At 33.7% G+C, this 15442-nt stretch overlaps 1 protein-coding gene across 3 annotated transcripts in view; it reads right to left on the bottom strand.

Annotated features, from left to right (window-relative positions):
• LOC138704605 (aminopeptidase N-like) overlaps nt 1-15442 on the bottom strand; it is a 962131-nt gene that overhangs the window by 335761 nt on the left and 610928 nt on the right. For all 3 annotated transcript variants that reach the window (XM_069832678.1, XM_069832676.1, XM_069832677.1), the window contains one exon: nt 1577-1619. The gene's annotated coding sequence lies outside the window, so the exon portion shown is untranslated. The remainder of the gene's footprint in view (nt 1-1576; nt 1620-15442) is intronic.

Raw genomic sequence — 15442 nt, forward strand, 5'->3', positions numbered from 1 at the left:
AAATTATCAAACTCAAAATCGCGATATTTCCTAGTTTACGTAAATGGATGTCTTCCTATACCTAGTAGAGTGATTTGTGTTTTATGCCAGTATCATCGAACTCCAGTCTTGGAGGAGGGAGCAAGCGGTGTTTCCGGTTCTCTAAAGGTATAGACAGGTTAATATTAAAAATATTAGTAAAAATAAAATGATGTCCCTGTATTTTTGTATGCACTGTAAATGCTAGCTAAAGCAAAATTACAATGACGTATACTGTTGCTTACATGATGAGCAACTGAATTCATATGAAATGCATATAACATGTGTCAACGACAGAGATATTAATTTTAAGTGAAGAACACATTTGCGAAATTTGTCCAACCATTACAGAAACATCCTGTATAATTAAACACTGTCTGTATATGGCGTGGAGAAAAAGAGGAAAAGGGTTGAGGTAGAAATTTATATAAAATTAAATCAGGGTTAGCTAAAAGTCCCGCACCACCTAAATAACTTTTGAAGCTTGTGGTTCAGTGATATAAAACTTGGTATGTGGGGATAACCATATAATAAGAATTCAATAATGCTATTACCGAGTTTTTTCTACTTCCGGTTTAACCGGAAGTAACTCCAATTCTCTTATTTTAAATGGAACACCCAATATATATTTTTTATTTTTGAATAAAGCTCATTAAGAGCTTTTCAAAAAGTACCCACACTTGATACCTCTGTACAAATTCAGTGTTGCTAAATAAAAATGAAAGTGGTGCAAGATATTCCGAAAGCCTGGTTAAATCATTCCTTAAATGGTTTCTATGATCGAGTGACACTTTGTAAAGCAGCTGAGGGCTACCAATTTGAACACATAATTTAGAAGGTGAGCTAGCTTTGTTTTGTTTTTGTTAAGGAAGAAGTATTTTATTATTTTAATATTCGATATACTTTTCTGTTTTCTTGACTTAGAAACACTGAATTTGTACAGAAGTATCGAGCGTGGGTACTTTTTGAAAACTTCTTAATGAGCACTATTCAAAAATAAAAAATATATACTAGGTGTTCCATTTAAAATAAGAGAGTTGGAGTTACTTCCGGTTAAACCGGAAGTACAAAAAACTCGGAAATGCCATTATTGAGTTCTTAGCATATGGTTATCCTCACATACCAAGTTTCATATCACTGAACCGTATGCTTCAAAAGTTATTTAGGTGGTGCGGGACTTTTAACTAACCCTGTATGCATATGTTACATACATTACCTTCGGAATTTGACAGAAATCTTTTCAGAGGTAATCTCCTTCTATCAGCTCCTAGAAATTGCTAAATTCACTTAGCCAATTGAATGGTGATGCGAAAGGGATATGTGAAGCTCATCAAGGGAGCGATTGCTTCTGCACTCAAGAAAACGAGTTGGAGCAAGAAATTTGACCAAAGCCCTGTCCTCATATTTCTCCATACTGCAAATATTGCCACCACAAAAATACATGTATATCGCATAACAATTTCTCATAACAATTATTAGAATTGTACTCGAGTTTTGAATATGAAATGAGAGACATCATCGATTGCCTTATACCTGAACCTATAATGATTTCTCTTACCTTTAGTGAAATGAGCTTTGTCTTGGCGTTCTACATAGAGGACCTGAAAAAAATAATAAAGACTTAAGACACATTTCAATCAAATGAGTAACTAATAAGCATATAAAATCAGTAATTCATTGTAATATTCAGTTACTTTGAAACTAGAGTTTACAAGAAAACCGATCATCGTACCGCCTGAGAAATAAGACTGAATAACAATTGAAGAAAGAGCAACCAGTGGTACCATAACACTTGAGAACGGGTTAAGAATGAGCGAGTTGTTTTTATGCTGCAAACAAAGTGAAACAAATTATTCTTCTTTCAATTTTAAAATATTTAAAATGAACTTAAAAATGTCAACAAACTTAAAAAGTACAAAAAGTTAAGAAATATTTATTTGATGAAAAAATCTTAGAACAAAGATCTTTAATAATGCATAACATATTCAAGGCATACAATAGGATTAAACAAATTTACATTCATCTCATGTTTGCCATTAACAGAGCTTGGAAGTTCAGGAATTTATTTTGGTTAAAATAGGCAGGCAAATAAGCACTTAAAATTCAGGAAATAGGTAGTAAAGTAATGAAAATATACGTTTAAAAATATTACGACACTGGACAGTAAAATCATCGAAGTGGTGATTTAATATAGGCTACTCAGGACACCTCTGTATCATATTTCAGTATTTACTCTTACTTTTCTTGGGTACACGTCACTACAATATATTTGTTTCGAGTTCTCAACCCTTATAGTCAGCAACCTGTCAGAGAGGACTTTTTCATCTTAGGGAAAAATATTTCTACATAATCGGAAATGATTGAAGCATACTACATAAAACATGCTATTGTGGATGATTTCATATCAGTAAAAGTAGAACGTTCATCTTTCAGACCATCACAAATGCATTTAAGTTTTTCTAGCTCCGCATTGGCACTAATCACACGCTTATACTTTTCACTAACAGCCAACTTTTTGGCCCCGATACTTCCAGTGCCTTTGACAGTCACCATGGATGATCTAGTGTCGCACCGCTTTTCTCTAACTTCGTAATTGCATCCGGTAAAACACTTTTATAAATGCGAGATCAATGCTGATGTCTTGTTGGAACAGAAGTTTCTTTTCGCTTCCAGGTTAAAATGTCCACTCCAAAACGCCCAGAGGAAAAGATGTTCACATGCAAACATTTCTATTGCAGCATGTCCAAGAAAAAGTGTCCATGGACAAACATGTCCAGTTAGGAAAATATCCACTGCTGAATGTCCATGAGCAAAAATGTCCAACATTGTTCGATGCATTGTACTGCAGTGGGCCTACAGCCATTGCTAAGCAAATTCCAAATATTAAGTTTCTGTACAAACTTTAATTAACGTAATGACCCAAATCATTCGTTGTATTGTACTGTATTGTATTATATTGTATTTATTTACAGTCCATGGTATTCGTACATCGCTTCAGAGCCAGAATATGGAACATGTCAAAAAAATCTTAACAGTACTATAAAGCCTTAATTATAGTCACAGTCTGGTTGAAATATATACAGAAGAGTTTTACAATATAGTCTACTAGTACAACACAAGGGTCTAGTATCGATACTTAGTACAACATAGAAATATTCATGGAGCGTTGTTGAATGTCATGAATTCACCTACAGAATAGAAGGGGTGAGAAATTAGGCACTTATTTGATTTGGCTGTAAATAATCTTATGTTTTGAGTTCGATTTTTTATACCTATAGGGAGGCTATTAAAAATTTTTACTGACATATAACGCACTCATTTATGATAGCACGATAGACTTGCCGATGGAGTATGAAAGTCATTTTGTGTAAAGTACTTATGCTATAAACTGTTGAATTAGTTACAAAGCTTTCACGATTACATACGAGGAAGATTATTAATGAAAAAATATACTGACAAGTCATGGGTATTATTTTTAGTTTTTAGAAAATGGTTCTACACGATTCCCTATACTTCGCACCTACTGTTATTTTAATTACAATTTAAATTAAGTAACATATTAAACGATTTATCCTTCTATCAAACACAAACGTTTCCAGGACCAAAGGTCATATTTTAATTATGTAATTACTTTATATTTATTTCTAACAAGTGCAGCGAAGCGCAAGAGTATAGCTAATAAATAAATAAATAAATAAATAAATAAATAAATAAATAAATAAATAAATAAATAAATAAATAAATAAATAAATAAATAAATAAATAAATAAATAAATAAATAAATAAATAAATAAGTAAATAAACAACAAAACAAATAAACAAATAAAGAAACAAATAAACAAATAAATAAATAAGTAAATAAATAAATAAATTTAAATAAAGAAAATAAATAAATTTAAATAAATAAAATAAATAAATTTAAATTAAATAAAAAAATAACTCAACTTAAATAAAGTAAATAAATAAATAAATTTAAATTAAATAAATAAATAAATTTAAATTGAATAAATAAATACATTTGAATTGAATGAATAAATAAGTAAATCTAAATTGAATAAATAAATAAACAAATAAATAAATAAAATGAATAAATAAATAAATAAGTAAATAAATAAGTAAATAAGTAAATAAAAATAAGTAAATAAATAAATAAAATGAATAAATAAATAAATATATAAACAAATAAATAAATAAATAAAATGAATAAATAAATAAATACATAAATAAATAAGTAAATAAATAAATAAGTAAATAAGTAAATAAATAAATAAATAAATAAATAAACAAATAAATAAATAAATAAATAAATAAATAAATAAATAAATAAATAAATAAGTAAATAAATTTACTTACAACTTACTTACTTACAAATGGCTTTTAAGGAACCCGAAGGTTCATTGCCGCCCTCACATAAGCCCGCCAGCGGTCCCTATCCTGTGCAAGATTAATCCAGTCTCTATCATCATACCCCAACTCCCTCAAATCCATTTTAATATTATCCTCCCATCTACGTCTCGGCCTCCCTAAAGGTCTTTTTCCCTCCGGTCTCCCAACTAACACTCTATATGCATTTCTGGATTCGCCCATACGTGCTACATGCCCTGCCCATCTCAAACGTCTGGATTTAATGTTCCTAATTATGTCAGGTGAAGAATACAATGCGTGCAGTTCTGCGTTGTGTAACTTTCTCCATTCTCCTGTAACTTCATCCCGCTTAGCCCCAAATATTTTCCTAAGCATCTTATTCTCAAACACCCTGAACCTATGTTCCTCTCTCAGAGTGAGAGTCCAAGTTTCACAACCATACAGAACAACCGGTAATATAATTGTTTTATAAATTCTAACTTTCAGATTTTTGGACAGCAGACTGGATGATAAGAGCTTCTCAACCGAATAATAACACGCATTTCCCATATTTATTCTGTGTTTAATTTCCTCCCGAGTGTCATTTATATTTGTTACTGTTGCTCCAAGATATTTGAATTTTTCCACCTCTTCGAAGGATAAATCTCCAATTTTTATATTTCCATTTCGTACAATATTCTGGTCACGAGACATAATCATATACTTTGTCTTTTCGGGATTTACTTCCAAACCAATCGCTCTACTTGCTTCAAGTAAAATTTCCGTGTTTTCCCTAATCGTTTGTGTATTTTCTCCTAACATATTCACGTCATCCGCATAGACAAGAAGCTGATGTAACCCGTTCAATTCCAAACCCTGCCTGTTATCCTGAACTTTCCTAATGGCATATTCTAGAGCGAAGTTAAAAAGTAAAGGTGATAGTGCATCTCCCTGCTTTAGCCCGCAGTGAATTGGAAAAGCATCAGATAGAAACTGACCTATACGGACTCTGCTGTATGTTTCACTGAGACACATTTTAATTAATCGAACTAGTTTCTTGGGAATACCAAATTCAATAAGAATATCATATAATACTTCCCTCTTAACCGAGTCATATGCCTTTTTGAAATCTATGAATAACTGATGTACTGTACCCTTATACTCCCATTTTTTCTCCATTATCTGTCGAATACAAAAAATCTGATCAATAGTCGATCTATTACGCCGAAAACCGCACTGATGATCCCCAATAATTTCATCTACGTACGGAGTTAATCTTCTCAAAAGAATATTGGACAAAATTTTGTACGACGTCAACAAAAGTGATATTCCTCGAAAGTTACCACAGTTGGTTTTGTCCCCCTTTTTAAAAATAGGTACAATTATGGACTCCTTCCATTGTTCTGGTACAATTTCCTTTTCCCAAATAGCAAGTACAAGGTTATAAATTTCGCTATATAATGCACTCCCACCCTCTTGTATTAATTCTGCTGGAATTTGATCGATACCTGGAGACTTGTACTTTTTCAGATTTTCTATCGCAATTTCGACTTCTGGGTTCGGGTATAAATGGCTCAGCAGTTTGTATTTCAATTTCGTCCCGAACATTTCTATTTGGTCTATGTACATTTAGTAGTTGCGCAAAATAGTTTTTCCATCTGTTTAGGATTGATGGAGATTCTGCAAGCAAGTCACCATTCTCATCCTTGATCACGTTTACCCTTGGCTGATATCCGTTCTTAAATTCCTTTATACCCTTATATAAATCTCGAATGTTTTTATTCTTACTATTTGTTTCTACCTCATTTAGTTTTTCCTTCAAGTAACCTCTCTTTTTATTCCTAAGTGTACGACTTGCTTCCCGTCTTTCATTGAAATAATTATCTCTCTTCTCCTCGACTGGATCCTGTAAGAATTTCAATTTTTCTTTCTACTACCATGCAACAATCTTCATCAAACCACGGTTTCTTTTTCTTAGTTTCATAATAACCTATGCTCTGCTCAGCTGCAATTTTGATACTATCTCTGATATTTTCCCAGACGCTGTTAAGATCTAATTCTTTCTCAACTTCGTCGGAACTTTCTAAAGTGGCAAACCTATTCGAAATTTCGACCTGATAATTTTGCTTAGCTTCCTCGTCCTTTAATTTCAGAATATTGAATTAATAATATTAACTTGTTGCTCTACTCGCTTGGCTACTGATAATCTTTCTCTTAATTCTCCAATCACCAAATAATGGTCAGAATTACAGTCTGCACCCCTGAAAGTTCGAATATCTACTATACTAGTATGTCTCCGTTTAGCTATCAAGATGTGATCTATTTGGTTGTGTGTCAATCCATCTGGAGAAGTCCAAGTATATTTATGTATATCCTTATGGGGGAATGTTGTACTTTTGACAATTAAATTTTTCGATGTGGCAAAGTTGACTAATCTAACTCCATTGTCACTACTAATTGCGTGTAGGCTCTCTTTTCCAATAGTTGGTCTAAAAATATCCTCCCGTCCTACTTTAGCATTGAAATCCCCCAATAAAATTTTCATGTGATATCTAGGGAACTGATCAAAAGTATGTTCCAATTCCTCATAGAAGCTATTCTTTATAAGGTCGTCTTTCTCTTCTGTAGGGGCGTGAGCATTTATAACTATGATGTCGCACCATCTACCCTTAAGTACTAAATATGATAACCTGTCACTGATAAATTCGACCTTTTTTACTGCTGATTTTATTCTTTTATGAACAAAGAATCCTGTTCCTAATTGGTGATTATTGTTTCCTTCCCCATAATACAACAAGTAATCTCCTATTTGTGATATGCCATTCCCATCTAACCTAACCTCTTGTACTCCTACGAAGTCTATTCTATATCTAGCTAGTTCTTTTGCTACTAATGTTACCCCTCCTGTTCTATAAAGACTAGTTACGTTCCAAGTGCCAAATCTCAAATCCTTATTCCTTTGCTGTGGTCGTGCCAGAGAATCAGTCCTATTCCGAGGCTTATTATAGGGATACGTAACAAGCTATTTTTTACGGTGATGGATTGTTAGCCCTTCGCCCAACCCCCAAGCTGGAGGACCACCCCTTATCGGCTGTCCACGACTGCTTATTCAATATATTCGCAGCTACCCTCCATATATAAGTAAATAAATAAAATGAATAAATAAATAAATAAATAAGTAAATAAATAAATAAATAAATAAATAAATAAATAACCTAAATAAATAATAAATAATGTTACCCGAAGCTAAAATGTCGACTACTGTATCTTAGCGATAGATCTGATTTCTGAAGCAGTAATATCAATGAAGTAGGAATAACAATTGTATAAATTTTTCTCTTCCTTCCCGCTCGACAGACATGAATTACGATCTTTCTATAGAATCGAAGTTTCGATTGCGGTGTCACAAAAAGTTCTTGTGCTTTGTAACTTGGAAAGTGTGCTGGCAAAGCGATAGTGTTTCCTCTTCACGAAGAATATTATTCATGAATTCCCAGGCAGTTCGAATGATGGATTCTGTTCAATAAAAGTTGGGTTCTAAAGTTGCTGCTCTTCCTGGTGGAATAAAGTCAAAAGAGAGGGAGACAAGGAGAGAGGGGGTTTGCGAGAGATCCGAACTGTCATGGCGTCTACTATATATTTTCCTTAGACATTCTGAGAGGCTACATTACGCAAGAAGAATAATGAAGAATCTCTCCTCGTTCTCAAAACAAGGCCAGGCTGCAATGTTAATGTAAGGCCAGCGAAGTCCACCGAGAGAAAATGAAAACAGTTGCTATGGCAACTTCCCTCGCTAACTATACAATGTGATGACCAGCTGTAAAAAATAAAAGTCTGGAATACCTGATTGTATGTGTGCTATTGTGTGTTAGCTGAATATACTGTAGGTGTTCCCATCCGTTCAAAAAGAAGTAACATATTTACAAAGTAAAGGTTTAATCTGAGTACAGATTAATAACAATGGAATTAGGACCTAAAAGCCAGAAGTCATAGGTAAGTTTTTTTATCTTTTGATTATTAATTATTTTTTCTACGATAGCGCGTAAAGATGCATTTTACACACTCCTATTAGTGTGTAAAGTGAACCTTTAAAACGCTAGTGCGTAAAAAAGAAGGAAGTAATCACTTCACACACTGCTTTTCATTTTACGCACTGCCAAAGAAAATGTAATATTCAATGTACAAACTACAAAGAACTTAATGCATTACCTAGATCTTTAATTACTTACATTATTACACGTGACACAAATAAGTAAGAAATTTAACATTTATATCTAAATTTTAATCATTATTTTTTCTGAAGTTATATGTAGTAAACTACTCATTTCAACAAGAAATAGCCTTCAACTTTTCCTAACTGCTTTGTTGAGTATGGTCGGTTTAGACGGCCATGAAATCGTGATCATGAATGAAATAGGCTGTCATTCCATGAATAGTTATTTATTAATGGTTCTGAGTTTAGACAGCCATGCCATAGTGATTTTATAACCTCTTAAACTTGAAATATTATTTAATGAAAATTTATGCTATCGTAGAAAAAGCATTGTATGATACATATTCGTAAAGTTATTTTTTGGCCCTCGTGTGTTTGTCAAATGAGGCTTCGTACCAGAAAGAGAATCTTTACGAAATTGTATCATAAATAACTTTTGAACTATCTTCTCTTTTGTGCCCCACCTGGTCGTGAGATCAAAGGTCGCCATTGATCACACCAATCTAACATAATGATGGTACATGTATGTAGTTCTGAAACGTTGGAAATAACTATTTCTTATCCCATAGTCCGCAAAGATGTGAAAACGTATATATATATATATATATATATATATATATATATATTTTTAGTGGGTTATTTAATGACGCTGTATCAACTGCGAGGTTATTTAGCGTCGATGAGATTGGTGATAGCGAGATGGTATTTGGCGAGATGAGGCCGAGGATTCGCCATAGATTACCTTGCATTCAACTTACGGTTGGGAAAAACCTCGGCAAAAACCTAACCAGTTAATCAGCCTAAGTGGAGATTGAACTCGCGCCCGAGCGCAACTTCAGATCGGCAGACAAGCGCCTTAACCGACTGAGCCACGCCGGTGGCTGAAAACGTATATTTGCTGTGTTTATACATGGGTACATTTAAAATATCATATTACATAAATATTCTTACTTAAAAATAACAACAAACATACCTTGATATCATACTCTTCCACAACTGCCATTATCTTTTTCCTATGTAAGTTACATATTTCTACAAGCATCTTCATTTCATAACAAATGAAAGTACATATGACAGATTAAAACATAATGGGAATTCTGTCTCTTCTCAAACTAGGCCGCGTGTAATTTTAACAAACCCGTGTTCCTGGTATGAATTTTCATGTAGCGCGTATTTCTTAAAGCTTATATAGCGATGGAGTGTATGGTGTGCTGCATATTCACCAGGAGCAACAGGTTGTTTCATCTACAGAGCTTCCCTGGTTGTCAATTTCGAAACTCTGAAACAGCGAAGTTATAAAAGGTCGCGTGGAAGTTATCCATAGCGACATGGATCTCTGTCACGATGACGTATTAAATTCCCTGACATCTCTCTTGTCATTCCGCGTCATGCTGAATATCACTGACGAGTTATCTGCTATAAGAGATAAAAAAGACTATCTGACGTACGTAAATAACCCAGTATTAGTATCCTATTTTGAAAATAAAACAAAACATCGGGAACATTCGCTATTCGATAAGAAAAGTGTGATTTGTTATAGTGGATAATAGTAAATGTAATGAACACTTTTCCACGTCCATCATAGAAGTGCAAGAAAATGAACAAAAAGAACGAAGTAAAACATTATAAAACTCTGGGAATGCATATTGTGATCAATACTAATTACTGGGAACCGTACGCAATTCAGCCCATGTCCGTTGTAACATAAGAGGGGTGATTTGTTGAAAAGCTTGAGTTATTTTTACTCTCGGATCATCAATGTTCCTGGGTTTCCGTGAATAGACAATGTCCTTAACAAAACCCCACACAAAGAAGTCAAGAGGGTTTAGATCTGGTGAGTTTGGGGACCAAGCCAAGAGATAGCTGCTTCTCGTACTGGGTTTCGCCTGCGACCTCCTGCATGTACAACTTACTATGGTAGGAAGATCTTAATTTTAAAATCAAATGTAGGAAACAGAAAACGGATGTAGGTAAATTCTCATTTTTAAATAGAACTATAAATTATTGGAATGACCTACCTGCAGCGTTCTTTGAGGGCTGTCCTTCCTTAAGGAGATTCAAGAATAACTTAAAAAGTTGTGTATAAAGTGTAAATTAAAATTAAGGTGACATTTAAAATTTAATTTTTTAAGGTGACATGTATTTATTTAGCCTGACGAGTTACTCCCTTGGTTTGAATTGTAAATTATTTTAAAATAGCGTGTAAGAGGGTCTTAGACTAGAAATGTTTAGCTTAAATGTAGTTCTGTTTATAAGTATGCATAAGGGTGTAAGTATTTGTCTTATTTGAGCTGTTGTAAAGCGTGGTGAGTCAGTGAAGTTATGGTTTTACAGTGCAGTGAATAGTTCCGATAATTTATAGTGTAAATGAAATGTGTTCTATAATGTCAGTGAAATATGTTATAGAGTGTCAGTGAAATGCGTCATAGTGCCACTACAATGAGATGAGAGTAAAGTGAAAGACTATTATCAATACCTATGTGAAACTTATGTAGAGCCTATACATATGTAGAGTGTATTGTAAAATTAGGTTCACTTATTAATTAGTTTATTTTATGTATTATTATTAATTGTAATTATTGTGTTAAATTGTATTGTGTATTGTATAATTGTATTGTGTATTGTAATTTTAATGTGTATTGGTTATATTGTGTATACCACTGCCATCGGGTGCTTGCCCACTTGCATTGTAAATAAATGAAGAGTCCACTGCAAGAATGATGGATGTCATTTGGAATACATTTTGCGGGAGAAGCAATTGAAAGTTTGCAATGCTTAACGCTCAAAGCTTAACTCTGATTTTCCGATCATTACTGGAGAGTCTTGGTTCATTTTCGACAAGAAAGTGACATCCATCATTCTTCCAGTGGACTCTTCAAATACATACATTACATACATGTTTTTTTTTAAACACAGAACCTGTTTCTACAAATGTTCGATACCACAACATTATGGAATCGTATTTAGATACATTACACACACCATACTCACGACGAAATTTCCTTTCAACTCTTCTAACACTCTCAAATTTAGCATACCAAAGAACACATTGTAACAGCTGTTGATTTGTAGTAGCCATTTTAATCATCTACGATTTTCATTTGTCCTTTCAGATTATGCATTGTTGATTGTCATATATGGAAACTCCCGTCTTTTAATCGTAATATAACAAGCAAGAAATTTTTCCTGCTGTCATAACAGCTTTATAATAATAAATTAATATTATTCATACCCAAACGGATCAGACTGTACATTTTACTTAAAGAACAAGAAATATTAAAATGAAATAAAATAAGATAGAATGGAATAGAATAGAAAAGTGATAACGTACAAATAAAGGACGGAAGATGGTATAATGTCACGAATTAAATTAGGAAATAATGGACGGGGCGAAACAAAAATAATTGCGATGTGAGTAAAAATCAATATCGCAGTTCTACAGGGACATCATTTTATTTTTACTTCAATTTTTATTGTACCTGAGTTTTTGAATGTACTTCACTCCCACCAGTAAACTTAAAATCGTCCTCCACACAGAACCAAGGCCGCATATGCAATCAAAGTGTCTTACGGTATACTAAATAGTACTGAGTATAGTACGTTCCATAAATATATTCGCGTTTTTCAGTGACGAAAGAGTTTTCAACATTGAATCATATTTTCGTACAGGTACTGTCGTCCGTTTGCCTACGTCGCATCCCGATTTTCTCCAACTACTTCTGCTCGCCCCACTGTAAAGGCTAATAGCTGGGCTGTCTTAGCTCTTTTCTGAAACATTAATTTCTGTTAGGAATTGGGCGTCTACGTAATATTATACAACTGTTTAAAATAACTTAAATAAAAGACCCCTCCTTCCTTTCTGCGACCCTACAACGTAACTACATGGATGGAAAGTAGATAGCATGTCTAAGTAATTTTGTGCGAGATCGTGCGTATTTGCTTGGTTTCCGCACAAAACCAATCCGCGGTAAGTCTAAAATTCCACATTCAGTATTCCCAACCTAACACACATAACAATTTCCCTCTTCTTACCGCTTAAATGATATGTTCATTTTACTGCTTTAGGCTTTTAACATATTATTTTTAGAGACGTTCAATATAGTAATAATTATAAATTGGAAACTTACCACTGCAATTTCACCTAAATTGTACTGTTAATTATTGTTTTTAAATATTTGCAAAAATTAAGTAAACTCTACAACTCCACTAAAGTTACTGCATTCGTGATGCATGTAACATTAAGGAAACCGTTTGTTTTAAGTTCGCATTTATAGACTGGGCGAAAAAAAAGACAGACGTATATCACAGCCTGCTGGAGTATAGTAAACACAGAAAACATTTTAAAGGAACAATGTTGAAGATAGATATATATTTTTTTTTTTGCAAATTTGCCGTCATTGAACAGAAACCAAGATGGAGATTTCATTCCAACTAATTAGAAATTCCTCTTTCAGGTATGTAATAAACGATCTTCACACAAAATAATGTACGATACACGAGCGGTATGTTTTCTTTCAATTCTCGGAAATTAAAAAAAACTTTTCCTCGAACATGAAAACTTCAACATACCGCTTTTGTAACGCATATTACTATTATCTTTTCGGATCGGGCAGAAGTGAAGATTGAATTTACAGTACGTCAGGTAATCTTTTATAGAGTAGGTACAGAATTATTTCCACATGAGTTACTAGTACGAAGGACGTCGTGGAAAGGGGTAGCCAGGTTAATATTAGAATTGTTAGTAAAAATAAAATGATGCCTCTGTACATTTAAAACGCTATTTAAGGATAACATCAGGAATACATTGGAGTTCTTGATAAAACTTTGCTGCACTGGTTTACGCTGTATTATTTATAATCTGTCCTCAGAAGACTGTGGCTGGTGAGTTCTGCTTTAAGGTGGACGCTACAGACACGAAATAATGTCGATGTCACATCTCAGTCATCGCTGTGAAAGGGACGGCTGTACGAAGACGGATGGTTCGGAGACAAAGGAGTATCTGCCGGCGGAATAAAGCAACTGGACCGAGTTGGAGAGGAATACCCCCTTGTCAATAGGCCTCACCTGCTACCAATCACTAGCGATGTCTCTTTGAGGCCTGCAATATTACTAAAATCTCGTTCCGTCTCCTTTCACTTTTGCTACGTTTCTCATTTTATAGTAGGTATGGAATATGAAGAGGAAAGAAGTGCCTAATGCTGTAAGAAGCCGTTGCTTTGTATGAAGCTAACCACAGACCCGTGTCGTCTAGAGAATATTATGTATTTTAATTATAATTGGTTTATTTTACTACGCTTCATCAATTGCGATAGTTAACTAGCGTCTGAGGCCCAATTGTATAAAACTCCCTGACTAAAGATCAACTTTGGTCGAAGATCGGAAAGTGAACCAATTTCAGACACTTCTTCTATTGTATAAAACTTTTCTGCGATCAAATTACTTGGTTCAAATGCAATCTAAGTTCACCTGAAAAGGATTTGGCAACATCGCATAAACAGGTGAAGTATGTGATGCGCGGGCCATGTTGTACAGGTTTGTTCAGTGTTGCCAATTTAGCGACTTTAACTTTTTTTCAACGACAATTTTTTTAAACTTTTATATTGCTTAAATAGGGATTTAGCGACCTTTCTAGTACCCTATAGTGACAAAATTTAATCTTTCTTTGTTGATAATGAAAAATGTAGCGACTTTCCAACTACTTTTTGGCGGCTTTCCGTACACTCTGTTGGAGACACTGGTTTGTTTTGTGCATTGTAAATAATGGCGGACAATAAGAAGAAGGTTGACCGTTCTCCAAATTGTTATCATGTTATGGTGTTTGATACTGCTAAACATAATAAAGCTTTATAAAACGACAATTTTCGTTTAGTAATACAGGTAATTGAAAATTTATGAACGTACCTATCATATCCATTAATAATAATTGTTGTTATAAACATAATATAATTATAGGTTATCCCGGTTGGGGCAAGTTACCTGGTTGAGGTTTTTTCCGGGGTTTTCCCTCAACCTAATACGAGCAAATGCTGGGTAAATTTCGGTGCTGGACCCCGGACTCATTTCACCGGCATTATCACCTTCATTTCATTCAGACGCTAAATAACCTAGATGTTAATACAGCGTCGTAAAATAACCCAATAAAAATAATAATAATAATGGTTATTATTTTTGCACAATCTGCCACTCGTATATTTCAATCAGAAAAGAAATAACTGAATTTGGATCATCAAACTTAATAGGAGAAATTTCTTCAGTCAAAGTTGGGTTTAGTTTAAGACAAATTCCAAGTTCAGCTAGAACGAGGATCAATTTAACCTCTGATCTAAGATTAAATGGTTTATACAGAGACATCATTTTATTTTTACTAACATTTTTAATATTAACCTGGCTATACCTTTAGAGAACCGGAAACACAGTTTGCTACCCCCTTCCACAACTGGAGTTCGATGATACTGGCGTAATATACAAACAAATCACTTTACTAGGTATAGGAGGAAAGAAAAGTAGTTCATCCATTTACGTTAACTAGGAAATATCGCGATTTTGAGTTCGATAATTTTCATTAGGTTTTTGTTTAATGAAAATGCAGTACTGTATTAAGAATAAGTGTTTTTACTCACGAACTGAGTTATCCATGCGAACGTATTCATTATGCAGTGTATATTATATTGTCTACAGCACATTAGCGTACAATATAGAGAATGAAGTTAAATTGAAAAGTAATCATAATATGGATATTTAAACACATTTTTTAAAGTGGTGGCCGTTCATTTCGATACAGGCTTCAGTTCTGTTGTGCATATTATCGCACTGTACACTATTGCATCTAATTCCAATTACCAGTTTCGTTCTTCGTACTAGTAACTC

The sequence above is a fragment of the Periplaneta americana genome, chromosome 8 (assembly GCF_040183065.1).
Source record: "Periplaneta americana isolate PAMFEO1 chromosome 8, P.americana_PAMFEO1_priV1, whole genome shotgun sequence".
Classification (NCBI taxonomy): Eukaryota; Metazoa; Arthropoda; class Insecta; order Blattodea; family Blattidae; genus Periplaneta; species Periplaneta americana.